This window comes from Ostrea edulis, chromosome 6 (genome assembly GCF_947568905.1).
Source record: "Ostrea edulis chromosome 6, xbOstEdul1.1, whole genome shotgun sequence".
Classification (NCBI taxonomy): Eukaryota; Metazoa; Mollusca; class Bivalvia; order Ostreida; family Ostreidae; genus Ostrea; species Ostrea edulis.
In genome coordinates this window covers 85,592,428-85,614,326 of record NC_079169.1, presented here as the reverse complement: position 1 = coordinate 85,614,326, position 21,899 = coordinate 85,592,428, and the positions used below count along the sequence as shown (strand labels likewise).

The following is a 21,899-nucleotide window of genomic DNA, read 5'->3' as shown; positions in this document are numbered from 1 at the left end:
GTGTGTTAAAGTAAGGCATGTTGAGTGTGTTAAAGTAAGGCATGTTGAGTGTGTTAAAGTAAGATATGTTGAGTGTGTTAAAGTAAGATATGTTGAGTGTGTTAAAGTAAGGCATGTTGAGTGTGTTAAAGTAAGATATGTTGAGTGTGTTAAAGTAAGATATATTGAGTGTGTTAAAGTAAGGCATGTTGAGTGTGTTAAAGTAAGATATGTTGAGTGTGTTAAAGAAAGGCATGTTGAGTGTGTTAAAGTAAGGCATGTTGAGTGTGTTAAAGTAAGATATGTTGAGTGTGTTAAAGTAAGGCATGTTGAGTGTGTTAAAGTAAGGCATGTTGAGTGTGTTAAAGTAAGATATGTTGAGTGTGTTAAAGTAAGGCATGTTGAGTGTTAAAGTAAGGTATGTTGAGTGTGTTAAAGCAAGATATGTTGAATGTGTTAAAGTAAGGCATGTTGTTTGTGTTAAAGTAAGGCATGTTGAGGGTGTTAAAGTAAGATATGTTGATTGTTTTAAAGTAAGATATGTTGAGTGTGTTAAAGTGAGATATGTTGAGTGTGTTAAAGTAAGGCATGTTGAGTGTGTTAAAGTAAGATATGTTGAGTGTGCTAAAGTAAAATATGTTGAGTGTGTTAAAGTAAGATATGTTGAGTGTGTTAAAGTAAGATATGTTGAGTGTGTTAAAGTAAGATATGTTGATTGTGTTAAAGTAAGATATGTTGATTGTGTTAAAGTAAAATATGTTGATTGTGTTAAAGTAAGATATGTTGATTGTGTTAAAGTGAGATATGTTGAGTGTGTTAAAGTAAGATATGTTGAGTGTGTTAAAGTAAGGCATGTTGAGTGTGCTAAAGTGAGGTATGTTGAGTGTTTAAGTAAGATATGTTGAGTGTGTTAAAGTAAGATATGTTGATTGTGTTAAAGTGAGATATGTTGAGTGTGTCAAAGTAAGATATGCTGAGTGTGTTAAAGTAAGGTATGTTGATTGTGTTAAAGTAAGATATGTTGATTGTGTTAAAGTAAGATATGTTGAGTGTGTTAAAGTAAGATATGTTGATTGTGTTAAAGTAAGATATGTTGAGTGTGTTAAAGTAAGATATGTTGAGTGTGTTAAAGTAAGGCATGTTGAGTGTGTTAAAGTGAGGTATGTTGAGTGTTTAAGTAAGATATGTTGAGTGTGTTAAAGTAAGGCATGTTGAGTGTGTTAAAGTAAGGCATGTTGAGTGTGTTAAAGGAAGATATGTTGAGTGTGTTAAAGTAAGATATGTTGAGTGTGTTAAAGTGAGATATGTTGAGTGTGTTAAAGTAAGGCATGTTGAGTGTGTTAAAGTAAGATATGTTGAGTGTGTTAAAGTAAGATATGTTGAGTGTGTTAAAGTAAGATATGTTGAGTGTGTTAAAGTAAGGCATGTTGAGTGTGTTAAAGTGAGGTATGTTGAGTGTTTAAGTAAGATATGTTGAGTGTGTTAAAGTAAGATATGTTGAGTGTGTTAAAGTAAGATATGTTGAGTGTGTTATAGTAAGGCATGTTGAGTGTGTTAAAGTGAGGTATGTTGAGTGTGTTTAAGTGAGGTATGTTGAGTGTTTAAGTAAGATATGTTGAGTGTGTTAAAGTAAGGCATGTTGAGTGTGTTAAAGTAAGATATGTTGAGTGTGTTAAAGTAAGATATGTTGAGTGTGTTAGAGTAAGATATGTTGATTGTGTTAAAGTAAGATATGTTGATTGTGTTAAAGTAAGATATGTTGATTGTGTTAAAGTGAGATATGTTGAGTGTGTTCAAGTAAGATATGTTGATTGTGTTAAAGTAAGATATGTTGATTGTGTTAAAGTGAGATATGTTGAGATATGTTGATTGTGTTAAAGTAAGGTATGTTGAGTGTGTTAAAGTAAGATATGTTGAGTGTGTTAAAGTAAAATATGTTGATTGTGTTAAAGTGAGATAGTTTGACTGGGTTAAAGTAAGATATGTTGAGTTTGTTAATGTAAGATATGTTGAGTGTGTTAAAGTGAGATATGTTGAGTGTGTTAAAGTGAGATATGTTCAGTGTTAAAGTAAGATATGTTGAGTGTGATAAAGTAAGGTATGTTAAGTGTGTTAAAGTGAGATATGTTGAGTGTGTTAAAGTAAGATATGTTGATTGTGTTAAAGTAAGGTGTGTTGAGTGTGTTAAAGTGAGATATGTTGATTGTGTTAAAGTAAAATATGTTGATTGTGTTAAAGTAAGATATGCTGAGTGTGTTAAAGTAAGATATGTTGAGTGTGTTAAAGTAAGGTATGTTGAGTGTGTTAAAGTAAGGTGTGTTAAAGTAAGGTATGTTGAGTGTGTTAAAGTAAGATATGTTGATTGTGTTAAAGTAAAATATGTTGATTGTGTTAAAGTAAGATATGTTGATTGTGTTAAAGTGAGATATGTTGAGTGTGTTAAAGTAAGATATGTTGAGTGTGTTAAAGTAAGGCATGTGTGTTAAAGTAAGGCATGTTGAGTGTGTTAAAGTAAGATATGTTGAGTGTGTTAAAGTAAGATATGTTGAGTGTGTTAAAGTAAGGCATGTTGAGTGTGTCAAAGTAAGGCATGTTGAGTGTGTCAAAGTAAGGCATGTTGAGTGTGTTAAAGTAAGATATGTTGAGTGTGTTAAAGTAAGGCATGTTGAGTGTGTTAAAGTAAGGCATGTTGAGTGTGTTAAAGTAAGATATGTTGATTGTGTTAAAGTAAAATATGTTGATTGTGTTAAAGTAAGATATGTTGATTGTGTTAATGTGAGATATGTTGAGTGTGTTAAAGTAAAATATGTTGATTGTGTTAAAGTAAGATATGTTGATTGTGTTAAAGTGAGATATGTTGAGTGTGTTAAAGTAAGATATGTTGAGTGTGTTAAAGTAAGGCATGTTGAGTGTGTTAAAGTAAGATATGTTGAGTGTGTTAAAGTAAGATATGTTGAGTGAGTTAAAGTAAGATATGTTGATTGTGTTAAAGTAAGATATGTTGATTGTGTTAAAATAAGATATGTTGATTGTGTTAAAGTGAGATATGTTGAGTGTGTCAAAGTAAGATATGTTGAGTGTGTTAAAGTAAGGTATGTTGATTGTGTTAATGTAAGATATGTTGATTGTGTTAAAGTAAGATATGTTGAGTGTGTTAAAGTAAGATATGCTGAGTGTGTTAAAGTAAGGCATGTTGAGTGTGTTAAAGTAAGGTATGTTGAGTGTTTAAGTAAGATATCTTGAGTGTGTTAAAGTAAGGCATGTTGAGTGTGTTAAAGTAAGATATGTTGAGTGTGTTAAAGTAAGATATATTGATTGTGTTAAAGTAAGATATGTTGATTGTGTTAAAGTAAGATATGTTGATTGTGTTAAAGTAAGATATGTTGAGTGTGTTAAAGTAAGATATGTTCAGTGTGTTAAAGTAAGATATGTTGAGTGTGTTAAAGAAAGGTATGTTGAGTGTGTTAAAGTGAGATATGTTGAGTGTGTTAAAGTAAGATATGTTGAGTGTGTTAAAGTAAGATATGCTGAGTGTGTTAAAGTAAGATATGTTGAGTGTGTTAAAGTAAGATATGTTGAGTGTGTTAAAGTAAGGCATGTGTGTTAAAGTAAGGCATGTTGAGTGTGTTAAAGTAAGATATGTTGAGTGTGTTAAAGTAAGATATGTTGAGTGTGTTAAAGTAAGGCATGTTGAGTGTGTTAAAGTAAGATATGTTGAGTGTGTTAAAGTAAGATATGTTGAGTGTGTTAAAGTAAGGCATGTTGAGTGTGTTAAAGTAAGGCATGTTGAGTGTGTTAAAGTAAGGCATGTTGAGTGTGTTAAAGTAAGGCATGTTGAGTGTGTTAAAGTAAGATATGTTGAGTGTGTTAAAGTAAGGCATGTTGAGTGTGTTAAAGTAAGGCATGTTGAGTGTGTTAAAGTAAGATATGTTGAGTGTGTTAAAGTAAGATATGTTGAGTGTGTTAAAGTAAGGCATGTTGAGTGTGTTAAAGTAAGATATGTTGAGTGTGTTAAAGTAAGATATGTTGAGTGTGTTAAAGTAAGATATGTTGAGTGTGTTAAAGTAAAATATGTTGATTGTGTTAAAGTAAGATATGTTGATTGTGTTAAAGTGAGATATGTTGAGTGTGTTAAAGTAAGATATGTTGAGTGTGTTAAAGTAAGGCATGTTGAGTGTGCTAAAGTGAGGTATGTTGAGTGTTTAAGTAAGATATGTTGAGTGTGTTAAAGTAAGATATGTTGATTGTGTTAAAGTGAGATATGTTGAGTGTGTCAAAGTAAGATATGTTGAGTGTGTTAAAGTAAGATATGTTGAGTGAGTTAAAGTAAGATATGTTGATTGTGTTAAAGTAAGATATGTTGATTGTGTTAAAATAAGATATGTTGATTGTGTTAAAGTGAGATATGTTGAGTGTGTCAAAGTAAGATATGTTGAGTGTGTTAAAGTAAGGTATGTTGATTGTGTTAATGTAAGATATGTTGATTGTGTTAAAGTAAGATATGTTGAGTGTGTTAAAGTAAGATATGTTGAGTGTGTTAAAGTAAGGCATGTTGAGTGTGTTAAAGTAAGGTATGTTGAGTGTTTAAGTAAGATATCTTGAGTGTGTTAAAGTAAGGCATGTTGAGTGTGTTAAAGTAAGATATGTTGAGTGTGTTAAAGTAAGATATATTGATTGTGTTAAAGTAAGATATGTTGATTGTGTTAAAGTAATATATGTTGATTGTGTTAAAGTGAGATATGTTGAGTGTGTTAAAGTAAGATATGTTGAGTGTGTTATAGTAAGGCATGTTGAGTGTGTTCAAGTGAGATATGTTGAGTGTGTTCAAGTGAGATATGTTGATTGTGTTAAAGTAAGATATGTTGATTGTGTTAAAGTGAGATATGTTGAGATATGTTGATTGTGTTAAAGTAAGGTATGTTGAGTGTGTTAAAGTAAGATATGTTGAGTGTGTTAAAGTAAAATATGTTGATTGTGTTAAAGTGAGATATGTTGACTGTGTTAAAGTAAGATATGTTGAGTTTGTTAATGTAAGATATGTTGAGTGTGTTAAAGTGAGATATGTTGAGTGTGTTAAAGTGAGATATGTTCAGTGTTAAAGTGAGATATGTTGAGTGTGATAAAGTAAAGTATGTTAAGTGTGTTAAAGTGAGATATGTTGAGTGTGTTAAAGTAAGATATGTTGATTGTGTTAAAGTATGGTATGTTGAGTGTGTTAAAGTGAGATATGTTGAGTGCGTTAAAGTAAGATATGTTGAGTGTGTTAAAGTAAGATATGCTGAGTGTGTTAAAGTAAGATATGTTGAGTGTGTTAAAGTAAGGTATGTTGAGTGTGTTAAAGTAAGGTGTGTTAAAGTAAGGTATGTTGAGTGTGTTAAAGTAAGATATGTTGATTGTGTTAAAGTAAAATATGTTGATTGTGTTAAAGTAAGATATGTTGATTGTGTTAAAGTGAGATATGTTGAGTGTGTTAAAGTAAGATATGTTGAGTGTGTTAAAGTAAGGCATGTGTGTTAAAGTAAGGCATGTTGAGTGTGCTAAAGTAAGATATGTTGAGTGTGTTAAAGTAAGGCATGTTGAGTGTGTTAAAGTAAGGCATGTTGAGTGTGTTAAAGTAAGATATGTTGAGTGTGTTAAAGTAAGATATGTTGAGTGTGTTAAAGTAAGGCATGTTGAGTGTGTTAAAGTAAGGCATGTTGAGTGTGTTAAAGTAAGGCATGTTGAGTGTGTTAAAGTAAGGCATGTTGAGTGTGTTAAAGTAAGATATGTTGAGTGTGTTAAAGTAAGGCATGTTGAGTGTGTTAAAGTAAGGCATGTTGAGTGTGTTAAAGTAAGATATGTTGAGTGTGTTAAAGTAAGATATGTTGAGTGTGTTAAAGTAAGGCATGTTGAGTGTGTTAAAGTAAGATATGTTGAGTGTGTTAAAGTAAGATATATTGAGTGTGTTAAAGTAAGGCATGTTGAGTGTGTTAAAGTAAGATATGTTGAGTGTGTTAAAGTAAGGCATGTTGAGTGTGTTAAAGTAAGGCATGTTGAGTGTGTTAAAGTAAGATATGTTGAGTGTGTTAAAGTAAGGCATGTTGAGTGTGTTAAAGTAAGGCATGTTGAGTGTGTTAAAGTAAGATATGTTGAGTGTGTTAAAGTAAGGCATGTTGAGTGTTAAAGTAAGGTATGTTGAGTGTGTTAAAGTAAGATATGTTGAATGTGTTAAAGTAAGGCATGTTGTTTGTGTTAAAGTAAGGCATGTTGAGGGTGTTAAAGTAAGATATGTTGATTGTTTTAAAGTAAGATATGTTGAGTGTGTTAAAGTGAGATATGTTGAGTGTGTTAAAGTAAGGCATGTTGAGTGTGTTAAAGTAAGATATGTTGAGTGTGCTAAAGTAAAATATGTTGAGTGTGTTAAAGTAAGATATGTTGAGTGTGTTAAAGTAAGATATGTTGAGTGTGTTAAAGTAAGATATGTTGATTGTGTTAAAGTAAGATATGTTGATTGTGTTAAAGTAAAATATGTTGATTGTGTTAAAGTAAGATATGTTGATTGTGTTAAAGTGAGATATGTTGAGTGTGTTAAAGTAAGATATGTTGAGTGTGTTAAAGTAAGGCATGTTGAGTGTGCTAAAGTGAGGTATGTTGAGTGTTTAAGTAAGATATGTTGAGTGTGTTAAAGTAAGATATGTTGATTGTGTTAAAGTGAGATATGTTGAGTGTGTCAAAGTAAGATATGCTGAGTGTGTTAAAGTAAGGTATGTTGATTGTGTTAAAGTAAGATATGTTGATTGTGTTAAAGTAAGATATGTTGAGTGTGTTAAAGTAAGATATGTTGATTGTGTTAAAGTAAGATATGTTGAGTGTGTTAAAGTAAGATATGTTGAGTGTGTTAAAGTAAGGCATGTTGAGTGTGTTAAAGTGAGGTATGTTGAGTGTTTAAGTAAGATATGTTGAGTGTGTTAAAGTAAGGCATGTTGAGTGTGTTAAAGTAAGGCATGTTGAGTGTGTTAAAGTAAGATATGTTGAGTGTGTTAAAGTAAGATATGTTGAGTGTGTTAAAGTGAGATATGTTGAGTGTGTTAAAGTAAGGCATGTTGAGTGTGTTAAAGTAAGATATGTTGAGTGTGTTAAAGTAAGATATGTTGAGTGTGTTAAAGTAAGATATGTTGAGTGTGTTAAAGTAAGGCATGTTGAGTGTGTTAAAGTGAGGTATGTTGAGTGTTTAAGTAAGATATGTTGAGTGTGTTAAAGTAAGATATGTTGAGTGTGTTAAAGTAAGATATGTTGAGTGTGTTATAGTAAGGCATGTTGAGTGTGTTAAAGTGAGGTATGTTGAGTGTGTTTAAGTGAGGTATGTTGAGTGTTTAAGTAAGATATGTTGAGTGTGTTAAAGTAAGGCATGTTGAGTGTGTTAAAGTAAGATATGTTGAGTGTGTTAAAGTAAGATATGTTGAGTGTGTTAGAGTAAGATATGTTGATTGTGTTAAAGTAAGATATGTTGATTGTGTTAAAGTAAGATATGTTGATTGTGTTAAAGTGAGATATGTTGAGTGTGTTCAAGTAAGATATGTTGATTGTGTTAAAGTAAGATATGTTGATTGTGTTAAAGTGAGATATGTTGAGATATGTTGATTGTGTTAAAGTAAGGTATGTTGAGTGTGTTAAAGTAAGATATGTTGAGTGTGTTAAAGTAAAATATGTTGATTGTGTTAAAGTGAGATAGTTTGACTGGGTTAAAGTAAGATATGTTGAGTTTGTTAATGTAAGATATGTTGAGTGTGTTAAAGTGAGATATGTTGAGTGTGTTAAAGTGAGATATGTTCAGTGTTAAAGTAAGATATGTTGAGTGTGATAAAGTAAGGTATGTTAAGTGTGTTAAAGTGAGATATGTTGAGTGTGTTAAAGTAAGATATGTTGATTGTGTTAAAGTAAGGTGTGTTGAGTGTGTTAAAGTGAGATATGTTGATTGTGTTAAAGTAAAATATGTTGATTGTGTTAAAGTAAGATATGCTGAGTGTGTTAAAGTAAGATATGTTGAGTGTGTTAAAGTAAGGTATGTTGAGTGTGTTAAAGTAAGGTGTGTTAAAGTAAGGTATGTTGAGTGTGTTAAAGTAAGATATGTTGATTGTGTTAAAGTAAAATATGTTGATTGTGTTAAAGAAAGATATGTTGATTGTGTTAAAGTGAGATATGTTGAGTGTGTTAAAGTAAGATATGTTGAGTGTGTTAAAGTAAGGCATGTGTGTTAAAGTAAGGCATGTTGAGTGTGTTAAAGTAAGATATGTTGAGTGTGTTAAAGTAAGGCATGTTGAGTGTGTTAAAGTAAGGCATGTTGAGTGTGTTAAAGTAAGATATGTTCAGTGTGTTAAAGTAAGATATGTTGAGTGTGTTAAAGTAAGGCATGTTGAGTGTGTTAAAGTAAGGCATGTTGAGTGTGTTAAAGTAAGGCATGTTGAGTGTGTTAAAGTAAGGCATGTTGAGTGTGTTAAAGTAAGATATGTTGAGTGTGTTAAAGTAAGGCATGTTGAGTGTGTTAAAGTAAGGCATGTTGAGTGTGTTAAAGTAAGATATGTTGAGTGTGTTAAAGTAAGATATGTTGAGTGTGTTAAAGTAAGGCATGTTGAGTGTGTTAAAGTAAGATATGTTGATTGTGTTAAAGTAAGATATATTGAGTGTGTTAAAGTAAGGCATGTTGAGTGTGTTAAAGTAAGATATGTTGAGTGTGTTAAAGTAAGGCATGTTGAGTGTGTTAAAGTAAGGCATGTTGAGTGTGTTAAAGTAAGATATGTTGAGTGTGTTAAAGTAAGGCATGTTGAGTGTGTTAAAGTAAGGCATGTTGAGTGTGTTAAAGTAAGATATGTTGAGTGTCTTAAAGTAAGGCATGTTGAGTGTTAAAGTAAGGTATGTTGAGTGTGTTAAAGTAAGATATGTTGACTGTGTTAAAGTAAGGCATGTTGTTTGTGTTAAAGTAAGGCATGTTGAGGGTGTTAAAGTAAGATATGTTGATTGTTTTAAAGTAAGATATGTTGAGTGTGTTAAAGTGAGATATGTTGAGTGTGTTAAAGTAAGGCATGTTGAGTGTGTTAAAGTAAGATATGTTGAGTGTGCTAAAGTAAAATATGTTGAGTGTGTTAAAGTAAGATATGTTGAGTGTGTTAAAGTAAGATATGTTGAGTGTGTTAAAGTAAGATATGTTGATTGTGTTAAAGTAAGATATGTTGATTGTGTTAAAGTAAAATATGTTGATTGTGTTAAAGTAAGATATGTTGATTGTGTTAAAGTGAGATATGTTGAGTGTGTTAAAGTAAGATATGTTGAGTGTGTTAAAGTAAGGCATGTTGAGTGTGCTAAAGTGAGGTATGTTGAGTGTTTAAGTAAGATATGTTGAGTGTGTTAAAGTAAGATATGTTGATTGTGTTAAAGTGAGATATGTTGAGTGTGTCAAAGTAAGATATGTTGAGTGTGTTAAAGTAAGGTATGTTGATTGTGTTAAAGTAAGATATGTTGATTGTGTTAAAGTAAGATATGTTGAGTGTGTTAAAGTAAGATATGTTGATTGTGTTAAAGTAAGATATGTTGAGTGTGTTAAAGTAAGATATGTTGAGTGTGTTGAAGTAAGGCATGTTGAGTGTGTTAAAGTGAGGTATGTTGAGTGTTTAAGTAAGATATGTTGAGTGTGTTAAAGTAAGGCATGTTGAGTGTGTTAAAGTAAGGCATGTTGAGTGTGTTAAAGTAAGATATGTTGAGTGTGTTAAAGTAAGATATGTTGAGTGTGTTAAAGTGAGATATGTTGAGTGTGTTAAAGAAAGGCATGTTGAGTGTGTTAAAGTAAGATATGTTGAGTGTGTTAAAGTAAGATATGTTGAGTGTTTTAAAGTAAGATATGTTGAGTGTGTTAAAGTAAGGCATGTTGAGTGTGTTAAAGTGAGGTATGTTGAGTGTTTAAGTAAGATATGTTGAGTGTGTTAAAGTAAGATATGTTGAGTGTGTTAAAGTAAGATATGTTGAGTGTGTTATAGTAAGGCATGTTGAGTGTGTTAAAGTGAGGTATGTTGAGTGTGTTTAAGTGAGGTATGTTGAGTGTTTAAGTAAGATATGTTGAGTGTGTTAAAGTAAGGCATGTTGAGTGTGTTAAAGTAAGATATGTTGAGTGTGTTAAAGTAAGATATGTTGAGTGTGTTAGAGTAAGATATGTTGATTGTGTTAAAGTAAGATATGTTGATTGTGTTAAAGTAAGATATGTTGATTGTGTTAAAGTGAGATATGTTGAGTGTGTTCAAGTAAGATATGTTGATTGTGTTAAAGTAAGATTTGTTGATTGTGTTAAAGTGAGATGTGTTGAGATATGTTGATTGTGTTAAAGTAAGGTATGTTGAGTGTGTTAAAGTAAGATATGTTGAGTGTGTTAAAGTAAAATATGTTGATTGTGTTAAAGTGAGATAGTTTGACTGGGTTAAAGTAAGATATGTTGAGTTTGTTAATGTAAGATATGTTGAGTGTGTTAAAGTGAGATATGTTGAGTGTGTTAAAGTTAGATATGTTCAGTGTTAAAGTAAGATATGTTGAGTGTGATAAAGTAAGGTATGTTAAGTGTGTTAAAGTGAGATATGTTGAGTGTGTTAAAGTAAGATATGTTGATTGTGTTAAAGTAAGGTGTGTTGAGTGTGTTAAAGTGAGATATGTTGAGTGCGTTAAAGTAAGATATGTTGAGTGTGTTAAAGTAAGATATGCTGAGTGTGTTAAAGTAAGATATGTTGAGTGTGTTAAAGTAAGGTATGTTGAGTGTGTTAAAGTAAGGTGTGTTAAAGTAAGGTATGTTGAGTGTGTTAAAGTAAGATATGTTGATTGTGTTAAAGTAAAATATGTTGATTGTGTTAAAGTAAGATATGTTGATTGTGTTAAAGTGAGATATGTTGAGTGTGTTAAAGTAAGATATGTTGAGTATGTTAAAGTAAGGCATGTTGAGTGTGTTAAAGTAAGATATGTTGAGTGTGTTAAAGTAAGGCATGTGTGTTAAAGTAAGGCATGTTGAGTGTGTCAAAGTAAGATATGTTGAGTGTGTTAAAGTAAGATATGTTGAGTGTGTTAAAGTAAGGCATGTTGAGTGTGTCAAAGTAAGGCATGTTGAGTGTGTCAAAGTAAGGCATGTTGAGTGTGTTAAAGTAAGATATGTTGAGTGTGTTAAAGTAAGGCATGTTGAGTGTGTTAAAGTATGGCATGTTGAGTGTGTTAAAGTAAAATATGTTGATTGTGTTAAAGTAAGATATGTTGATTGTGTTAAAGTGAGATATGTTGAGTGTGTTAAAGTAAGATATGTTGAGTGTGTTAAAGTAAGGCATGTTGAGTGTGTTAAAGTAAGATATGTTGAGTGTGTTAAAGTAAGATATGTTGAGTGTGTTAAAGTAAGATATGTTGATTGTGTTAAAGTAAGATATGTTGATTGTGTTAAAATAAGATATGTTGATTGTGTTAAAGTGAGATTTGTTGAGTGTGTCAAAGTAAGATATGTTGAATGTGTTAAAGTAAGATATGTTCGGTGTGTTAAAGTAAGATATGTTGAGTGTGTTAAAGTAAGGTATGTTGAGTGTGTTAAAGTGATATATGTTGAGTGTGTTAAAGTAAGATATGTTGAGTGTGTTAAAGTAAGATATGCTGAGTGTGTTAAAGTAAGATATGTTGAGTGTGTTAAAGTAAGGTATGTTGAGTGTGTTAAAGTAAGGTGTGTTAAAGTAAGGTATGTTGAGTGTGTTAAAGTAAGGCATGTTGAGTGTGTTAAAGTAAGATATGTTGAGTGTGTTAAAGTAAGATATGTTGAGTGTGTTAAAGTAAGGCATGTTGAGTGTGATAAAGTAAGGCATGTTGAGTGTGTTAAAGTAAGGCATGTTCAGTGTGTTAAAGTAAGATATGTTGAGTGTGTTAAAGTAAGGCATGTTGAGTGTGTTAAAGTAAGATATGTTGAGTGTGTTAAAGTAAGGCATGTTGAGTGTGTTAAAGTAAGGCATGTTGAGTGTGTTAAACTAAGATATGTTGAGTGTGTTAAAGTAAGGCATGTTGAGTGTGTTAAAGTAAGGCATGTTGAGTGTGTTAAAGTAAGATATGTTGAGTGTGTTAAAGTAAGATATGTTGAGTGTGTTAAAGTAAGGCATGTTGAGTGTGTTAAAGTAAGATATGTTGAGTGTGTTAAAGTAAGATATGTTGAGTGTGTTAAAGTAAGGTATGTTGAGTGTGTTAAAGTAAGATATGATGAGTGTGTTAAAGTAAGGTGTGTTAAAGTAAGGTATGTTGAGTGTGTTAAAGTGAGATATGTTGAGTGTGTTAATGTAAGATATGTTGAGTGTGTTAAAGTAAGGCATGTTGAGTGTGTTAAAGTAAGGCATGTTGAGTGTGATAAAGTAAGGCATGTTGAGTGTGTTAAAGTAAGGCATGTTGAGTGTGTTAAAGTAAGATATGTTGAGTGTGTTAAAGTAAGGCATGTTGAGTGTGTTAAAGTAAGATATGTTGAGTGTGTTAAAGTAAGGCATGTGTGTTAAAGTAAGGCATGTTGAGTGTGTTAAAGTAAGATATGTTGAGTGTGTTAAAGTAAGATATGTTGAGTGTGTTAAAGTAAGGCATGTTGAGTGTGTTAAAGTAAGGCATGTTGAGTGTGTTAAAGTAAGGCATGTTGAGTGTGATAAAGTAAGGCATGTTGAGTGTGTTAAAGTAAGATATGTTGAGTGTGTTAAAGTAAGGCATGTTGAGTGTGTTAAAGTAAGATATGTTGAGTGTGTTAAAGTAAGGCATGTTGAGTGTGTTAAAGTAAGGCATGTTGAGTGTGTTAAAGTAAGATATGTTGAGTGTGTTAAAGTAAGATATGTTGAGTGTGTTAAAGTAAGATATGTTGATTGTGTTAAAGTAAGATATGTTGATTGTGTTAAAGTAAGATATGTTGATTGTGTTAAAGTGAGATATGTTGAGTGTGTCAAAGTAAGATATGTTGAGTGTGTTAAAGTAAGGCATGTTGAGTGTGTTAAAGTGAGGTATGTTGAGTGTTTAAGTAAGATATGTTGAGTGTGTTAAAGTAAGGCATGTTGAGTGTGTTAAAGTAAGATATGTTGAGTGTGTTGAAGTAAGATATGTTGAGTGTGTTAAAGTAAGATATGTTGATTTTGTTAAAGTAAGATATGTTGATTGTGTTAAAGTAAGATATGTTGAGTGTGTCAAAGTAAGATATGTTGAGTGTGTTAAAGTAAGGTATGTTGATTGTGTTAATGTAAGATATGTTGATTGTGTTAAAGTAAGATATCTTGAGTGTGTTAAAGTAAGATATGTTGATTGTGTTAAAGTAAGATATGTTGAGTGTGTTAAAGTAAGATATGTTGAGTGTGTTAAAGTAAGATATGTTGAGTGTGTTAAAGTAAGGCATGTTGAGTGTGTTAAAGTGAGGTATGTTGAGTGTTTAAGTAAGATATGTTGAGTGTGTTAAAGTAAGGCATGTTGAGTGTGTTAAAGTAAGATATGTTGAGTGTGTTAAAGTAAGGCATGTTCAGTGTGTTAAAGTAAGATATGTTGATTGTGTTAAAGTGAAATATGTTGAGTGTGTTAAAGTAAGCTGTGTTAAAGTAAGGTATGTTGAGTGTGTTAAAGTGAGATATGTTGAGTGTGTTAAAGTAAGATATGTTGAGTGTGTTAAAGTAAGGCATGTTGAGTGTGTTAAAGTAAGGCATGTTGAGTGTGATAAAGTAAGGCATGTTGAGTGTGTTAAAGTAAGGCATGTTGAGTGTGATAAAGTAAGGCATGTTGAGTGTGTTAAAGTAAGATATGTTGAGTGTGTTAAAGTAAGGCATGTTGAGTGTGTTAAAGTAAGATATGTTGAGTGTGTTAAAGTAAGGCATGTTGAGTGTGTTAAAGTAAGGCATGTTGAGTGTGTTAAAGTAAGATATGTTGAGTGTGTTAAAGTAAGATATGTTGAGTGTGTTAAAGTAAGATATGTTGATTGTGTTAAAGTAAGATATGTTGATTGTGTTAAAGTAAGATATGTTGATTGTGTTAAAGTGAGATATGTTGAGTGTGTCAAAGTAAGATATGTTGAGTGTGTTAAAGTAAGGCATGTTGAGTGTGTTAATGTGAGGTATGTTGAGTGTTTAAGTAAGATATGTTGAGTGTGTTAAAGTAAGATATGTTGATTGTGTTAAAGTAAGATATGTTGATTGTGTTAAAGTAAGATATGTTGAGTGTGTCAAAGTAAGATATGTTGAGTGTGTTAAAGTAAGGTATGTTGATTGTGTTAATGTAAGATATGTTGATTGTGTTAAAGTAAGATATCTTGAGTGTGTTAAAGTAAGATATGTTGATTGTGTTAAAGTAAGATATGTTGAGTGTGTTAAAGTAAGATATGTTGAGTGTGTTGAAGTAAGATATGTTGAGTGTGTTAAAGTAAGGCATGTTGAGTGTGTTAAAGTGAGGTATGTTGAGTGTTTAAGTAAGATATGTTGAGTGTGTTAAAGTAAGGCATGTTGAGTGTGTTAAAGTAAGATATGTTGAGTGTGTTAAAGTAAGGCATGTTCAGTGTGTTAAAGTAAGATATGTTGATTGTGTTAAAGTGAAATATGTTGAGTGTGTTAAAGTAAGCTGTGTTAAAGTAAGGTATGTTGAGTGTGTTAAAGTGAGATATGTTGAGTGTGTTAAAGTAAGATATGTTGAGTGTGTTAAAGTAAGGCATGTTGAGTGTGTCAAAGTAAGATATGTTGAGTGTGTTAAAGTAAGATATGTTGAGTGTGTTAAAGTAAGGCATGTTGAGTGTGTCAAAGTAAGGCATGTTGAGTGTGTCAAAGTAAGGCATGTTGAGTGTGTTAAAGTAAGATATGTTGAGTGTGTTAAAGTAAGATATGTTGATTGTGTTAAAGTAAAATATGTTGATTGTGTTAAAGTAAGATATGTTGATTGTGTTAAAGTGAGATATGTTGAGTGTGTCAAAGTAAGATATGTTGAGTGTGTTAAAGTAAGGTATGTTGATTGTGTTAATGTAAGATATGTTGATTGTGTTAAAGTAAGATATGTTGAGTGTGTTAAAGTAGGATATGTTGATTGTGTTAAAGTAAGATATGTTGATTGTGTTAAAGTAAGATATGTTGAGTGTGTTAAAGTAAGATATGTTGAGTGTGTTAAAGTAAGGTATGTTGAGTGTGTTAAAGTGAGATATGTTGAGTGTGTTAAAGTAAGATATGTTGATTGTGTTAAAGTGAGATATGTTGAGTGTGTTAAAGTAAGATATGTTGAGTGTGTTAGAGTAAGATATGTTGATTGTGTTAAAGTAAGATATGTTGATTGTGTTAAAGTAAGATATGTTGATTGTGTTAAAGTGAGATATGTTGAGTGTGTTCAAGTAAGATATGTTGATTGTGTTAAAGTAAGATATGTTGATTGTGTTAAAGTGAGATATGTTGAGATATGTTGATTGTGTTAAAGTAAGGTATGTTGAGTGTGTTAAAGTAAGATATGTTGAGTGTGTTAAAGTAAAATATGTTGATTGTGTTAAAGTGAGATAGTTTGACTGGGTTAAAGTAAGATATGTTGAGTTTGTTAATGTAAGATATGTTGAGTGTGTTAAAGTGAGATATGTTGAGTGTGTTAAAGTGAGATATGTTCAGTGTTAAAGTAAGATATGTTGAGTGTGATAAAGTAAGGTATGTTAAGTGTGTTAAAGTGAGATATGTTGAGTGTGTTAAAGTAAGATATGTTGATTGTGTTAAAGTAAGGTGTGTTGAGTGTGTTAAAGTGAGATATGTTGAGTGCGTTAAAGTAAGATATGTTGAGTGTGTTAAAGTAAGATATGCTGAGTGTGTTAAAGTAAGATATGTTGAGTGTGTTAAAGTAAGGTATGTTGAGTGTGTTAAAGTAAGGTGTGTTAAAGTAAGGTATGTTGAGTGTGTTAAAGTAAGATATGTTGATTGTGTTAAAGTAAAATATGTTGATTGTGTTAAAGTAAGATATGTTGATTGTGTTAAAGTGAGATATGTTGAGTGTGTTAAAGTAAGATATGTTGAGTATGTTAAAGTAAGGCATGTTGAGTGTGTTAAAGTAAGATATGTTGAGTGTGTTAAAGTAAGGCATGTGTGTTAAAGTAAGGCATGTTGAGTGTGTCAAAGTAAGATATGTTGAGTGTGTTAAAGTAAGATATGTTGAGTGTGTTAAAGTAAGGCATGTTGAGTGTGTCAAAGTAAGGCATGTTGAGTGTGTCAAAGTAAGGCATGTTGAGTGTGTTAAAGTAAGATATGTTGAGTGTGTTAAAGTAAGGCATGTTGAGTGTGTTAAAGTATGGCATGTTGAGTGTGTTAAAGTAAGATATGTTGATTGTGTTAAAGTAAAATATGTTGATTGTGTTAAAGTAAGATATGTTGAGTGTGTTAAAGTGAGATATGTTGAGTGTGTTAAAGTAAGATATGTTGAGTGTGTTAAAGTAAGGCATGTTGAGTGTGTTAAAGTAAGATATGTTGAGTGTGTTAAAGTAAGATATGTTGAGTGTGTTAAAGTAAGATATGTTGAGTGTGTTAAAGTAAGATATGTTGATTGTGTTAAAATAAGATATGTTGATTGTGTTAAAGTGAGATTTGTTGAGTGTGTCAAAGTAAGATATGTTGAATGTGTTAAAGTAAGATATGTTCGGTGTGTTAAAGTAAGATATGTTGAGTGTGTTAAAGTAAGGTATGTTGAGTGTGTTAAAGTGATATATGTTGAGTGTGTTAAAGTAAGATATGTTGAGTGTGTTAAAGTAAGATATGCTGAGTGTGTTAAAGTAAGATATGTTGAGTGTGTTAAAGTAAGGTATGTTGAGTGTGTTAAAGTAAGGTGTGTTAAAGTAAGGTATGTTGAGTGTGTTAAAGTAAGGCATGTTGAGTGTGTTAAAGTAAGATATGTTGAGTGTGTTAAAGTAAGATATGTTGAGTGTGTTAAAGTAAGGCATGTTGAGTGTGATAAAGTAAGGCATGTTGAGTGTGTTAAAGTAAGGCATGTTCAGTGTGTTAAAGTAAGATATGTTGAGTGTGTTAAAGTAAGGCATGTTGAGTGTGTTAAAGTAAGATATGTTGAGTGTGTTAAAGTAAGGCATGTTGAGTGTGTTAAAGTAAGGCATGTTGAGTGTGTTAAACTATGATATGTTGAGTGTGTTAAAGTAAGGCATGTTGAGTGTGTTAAAGTAAGGCATGTTGAGTGTGTTAAAGTAAGATATGTTGAGTGTGTTAAAGTAAGATATGTTGAGTGTGTTAAAGTAAGGCATGTTGAGTGTGTTAAAGTAAGATATGTTGAGTGTGTTAAAGTAAGATATGTTGAGTGTGTTAAAGTAAGGTATGTTGAGTGTGTTAAAGTAAGATATGATGAGTGTGTTAAAGTAAGGTGTGTTAAAGTAAGGTATGTTGAGTGTGTTAAAGTGAGATATGTTGAGTGTGTTAATGTAAGATATGTTGAGTGTGTTAAAGTAAGGCATGTTGAGTGTGTTAAAGTAAGGCATGTTGAGTGTGATAAAGTAAGGCATGTTGAGTGTGTTAAAGTAAGGCATGTTGAGTGTGTTAAAGTAAGATATGTTGAGTGTGTTAAAGTAAGGCATGTTGAGTGTGTTAAAGTAAGATATGTTGAGTGTGTTAAAGTAAGGCATGTGTGTTAAAGTAAGGCATGTTGAGTGTGTTAAAGTAAGATATGTTGAGTGTGTTAAAGTAAGATATGTTGAGTGTGTTAAAGTAAGGCATGTTGAGTGTGTTAAAGTAAGGCATGTTGAGTGTGTTAAAGTAAGGCATGTTGAGTGTGATAAAGTAAGGCATGTTGAGTGTGTTAAAGTAAGATATGTTGAGTGTGTTAAAGTAAGGCATGTTGAGTGTGTTAAAGTAAGATATGTTGAGTGTGTTAAAGTAAGGCATGTTGAGTGTGTTAAAGTAAGGCATGTTGAGTGTGTTAAAGTAAGATATGTTGAGTGTGTTAAAGTAAGATATGTTGAGTGTGTTAAAGTAAGATATGTTGATTGTGTTAAAGTAAGATATGTTGATTGTGTTAAAGTGAGATATGTTGAGTGTGTCAAAGTAAGATATGTTGAGTGTGTTAAAGTAAGGCATGTTGAGTGTGTTGAAGTGAGGTATGTTGAGTGTTTAAGTAAGATATGTTGAGTGTGTTAAAGTAAGGCATGTTGAGTGTGTTAAAGTAAGATATGTTGAGTGTGTTGAAGTAAGATATGTTGAGTGTGTTAAAGTAAGATATGTTGATTTTGTTAAAGTAAGATATGTTGATTGTGTTAAAGTAAGATATGTTGAGTGTGTCAAAGTAAGATATGTTGAGTGTGTTAAAGTAAGGTATGTTGATTGTGTTAATGTAAGATATGTTGATTGTGTTAAAGTAAGATATCTTGAGTGTGTTAAAGTAAGATATGTTGATTGTGTTAAAGTAAGATATGTTGAGTGTGTTAAAGTAAGATATGTTGAGTGTGTTAAAGTAAGATATGTTGGGTGTGTTAAAGTAAGGCATGTTGAGTGTGTTAAAGTGAGGTATGTTGAGTGTTTAAGTAAGATATGTTGAGTGTGTTAAAGTAAGGCATGTTGAGTGTGTTAAAGTAAGATATGTTGAGTGTGTTAAAGTAAGGCATGTTCAGTGTGTTAAAGTAAGATATGTTGATTGTGTTAAAGTGAAATATGTTGAGTGTGTTAAAGTAAGCTGTGTTAAAGTAAGGTATGTTGAGTGTGTTAAAGTGAGATATGTTGAGTGTGTTAAAGTAAGATATGTTGAGTGTGTTAAAGTAAGGCATGTTGAGTGTGTTAAAGTAAGGCATGTTGAGTGTGATAAAGTAAGGCATGTTGAGTGTGTTAAAGTAAGGCATGTTGAGTGTGATAAAGTAAGGCATGTTGAGTGTGTTAAAGTAAGATATGTTGAGTGTGTTAAAGTAAGGCATGTTGAGTGTGTTAAAGTAAGATATGTTGAGTGTGTTAAAGTAAGGCATGTTGAGTGTGTTAAAGTAAGGCATGTTGAGTGTGTTAAAGTAAGATATGTTGAGTGTGTTAAAGTAAGATATGTTGAGTGTGTTAAAGTAAGATATGTTGATTGTGTTAAAGTAAGATATGTTGATTGTGTTAAAGTAAGATATGTTGATTGTGTTAAAGTGAGATATGTTGAGTGTGTCAAAGTAAGATATGTTGAGTGTGTTAAAGTAAGGCATGTTGAGTGTGTTAAAGTGAGGTATGTTGAGTGTTTAAGTAAGATATGTTGAGTGTGTTAAAGTAAGGCATGTTGAGTGTGTTAAAGTAAGATATGTTGAGTGTGTTGAAGTAAGATATGTTGAGTGTGTTAAAGTAAGATATGTTGATTGTGTTAAAGTAAGATATGTTGATTGTGTTAAAGTAAGATATGTTGAGTGTGTCAAAGTAAGATATGTTGAGTGTGTTAAAGTAAGGTATGTTGATTGTGTTAATGTAAGATATGTTGATTGTGTTAAAGTAAGATATCTTGAGTGTGTTAAAGTAAGATATGTTGATTGTGTTAAAGTAAGATATGTTGAGTGTGTTAAAGTAAGATATGTTGAGTGTGTTAAAGTAAGATATGTTGAGTGTGTTAAAGTAAGGCATGTTGAGTGTGTTAAAGTGAGGTATGTTGAGTGTTTAAGTAAGATATGTTGAGTGTGTTAAAGTAAGGCATGTTGAGTGTGTTAAAGTAAGATATGTTGAGTGTGTTAAAGTAAGGCATGTTCAGTGTGTTAAAGTAAGATATGTTGATTGTGTTAAAGTGAAATATGTTGAGTGTGTTAAAGTAAGCTGTGTTAAAGTAAGGTATGTTGAGTGTGTTAAAGTGAGATATGTTGAGTGTGTTAAAGTAAGATATGTTGAGTGTGTTAAAGTAAGGCATGTTGAGTGTGTTAAAGTAAGGCATGTTGAGTGTGATAAAGTAAGGCATGTTGAGTGTGTTAAAGTAAGATATGTTGAGTGTGTTAAAGTAAGATATGTTGATTGTGTTAAAGTAAAATATGTTGATTGTGTTAAAGTAAGATATGTTGATTGTGTTAAAGTGAGATATGTTGAGTGTGTCAAAGTAAGATATGTTGAGTGTGTTAAAGTAAGGTATGTTGATTGTGTTAATGTAAGATATGTTGATTGTGTTAAAGTAAGATATGTTGAGTGTGTTAAAGTAGGATATGTTGATTGTGTTAAAGTAAGATATGTTGATTGTGTTAAAGTAAGATATGTTGAGTGTGTTAAAGTAAGATATGTTGAGTGTGTTAAAGTAAGGTATGTTGAGTGTGTTAAAGTGAGATATGTTGAGTGTGTTAAAGTGAGATATGTTGAGTGTGTTAAAGTAAGATATGTTGATTGTGTTAAAGTAAGATATGTTGATTGTGTTAAAGTAAGATATGTTGATTGTGTTAAAGTAAGATATGTTGATTGTGTTAAAGTAAGATATGTTGATTGTGTTAAAGTGAGATATGTTGAGTGTGTTAAAGTAAGATATGTTGATTGTGTTAAAGTAAGATATGTTGATTGTGTTAAAGTAAGATATGTTGATTGTGTTAAAGTGAGATATGTTGAGATATGTTGAGTGTGTTAAAGTAAGGTATGTTGAGTGTGTTAAAGTAAGATATGTTGAGTGTGTTAAAGTAAAATATGTTGATTGTGTTAATGTGAGATATGTTGACTGTGTTAATGTAAGATATGTTGAGTGTGTTAAAGTAAGGTATGTTGATTGTGTTAAAGTAAGGTATGTTGAGTGTGTGAAAGTAAGATATGTTGAGTGTGTTAAAGTAAGGTATGTTGAGTGTGTTAAAGTAAGGTATGTTGAGTGTGTTAAAGTAATGTATGTTGAGTGTGTTAAAGTAAGATATGCTGAGTGTGTTAAAGAAAGGTATGTTGAGTGTGATAAAGTAAGATATGTTGAGTGTGTTAAACTAAGATATGTTGAGTGTGTTAAAGTAAGATATGTTGAGTTTGTTAAAGTAATGTATGTTGAGTGTGTTAAAGTAAGATATGTTGAGTGTGTTAAAGTAAGATATGTTGAGTGTGTTAAAGTAAGGCATGTTGAGTGTGTTAAAGTAAGGCATGTTGAGTGTGTTAAAGTAAGGTATGTTGAGTGTGTTAAAGTAAGATATGTTGATTGTGTTAAAGTAAGATATGTTGATTGTGGTAAAGTAAAATATGTGTTTGTGTTAAAGTAAGATATGATGATTGTGTTAAAGTGAGATATGTTGAGTGTGTTAAAGTAAGATATGTTGAGTGTGTTAAAGTAAGATATGTTGATTGTGTTAAAGTAAGATATGTTGATTGTGTTAAAGTAAGATATGTTGATTGTGTTAAAGTGAGATATGTTGAGTGTGTCAAAGTAAGATATGTTGAGTGTGTTAAAGTAAGGTATGTTGATTGTGTTAATGTAAGATATGTTGATTGTGTTAAAGTAAGATATGTTGAGTGTGTTAAAGTAAGGCATGTTGATTGTGTTAAAGTAAGATATGTTGATTGTGTTAAAGTAAGATATGTTGATTGTGTTAAAGTGAGATATGTTGAGTGTGTCAAAGTAAGATATGTTGAGTGTGTTAAAGTAAGGTATGTTGATTGTTATAATGTAAGATATGTTGATTGTGTTAAAGTAAGATATGTTGAGTGTGTTAAAGTAAGATATGTTGAGTGTGCTAAAGTGAGATATGTTGAGTGTGTTAAAGTAAGATATGTTGAGTGTGTTAAAGTAAGATATGTTGATTGTGTTAAAGTAAGATATGTTGATTGTGTTAAAGTAAGATATGTTGATTGTGTTAAAGAAAGGTATGTTGAGTGTGATAAAGTAAGATATGTTGAGTGTGCTAAACTAAGATATGTTGATTGTGTTAAAGTAAGATATGTTGAGTTTGTTAAAGTAATGTATGTTGAGTGTGTTAAAGTAAGGTATGTTGAGTGTATTAAAGTAAGGTATGTTGAGTGTGTTAATGTAAGATATATAAATTG

The 21,899-nt window shown here is 31.2% G+C and overlaps 1 protein-coding gene across 1 annotated transcript in view; it reads right to left on the bottom strand.

Moving 5' to 3' along the window:
• The window catches only part of LOC125647406 (uncharacterized), a 35,924-nt gene that overhangs the window by 6,976 nt on the left and 7,049 nt on the right, over nucleotides 1–21,899 (bottom strand). The gene's annotated exons all lie outside the window — the stretch shown is intronic.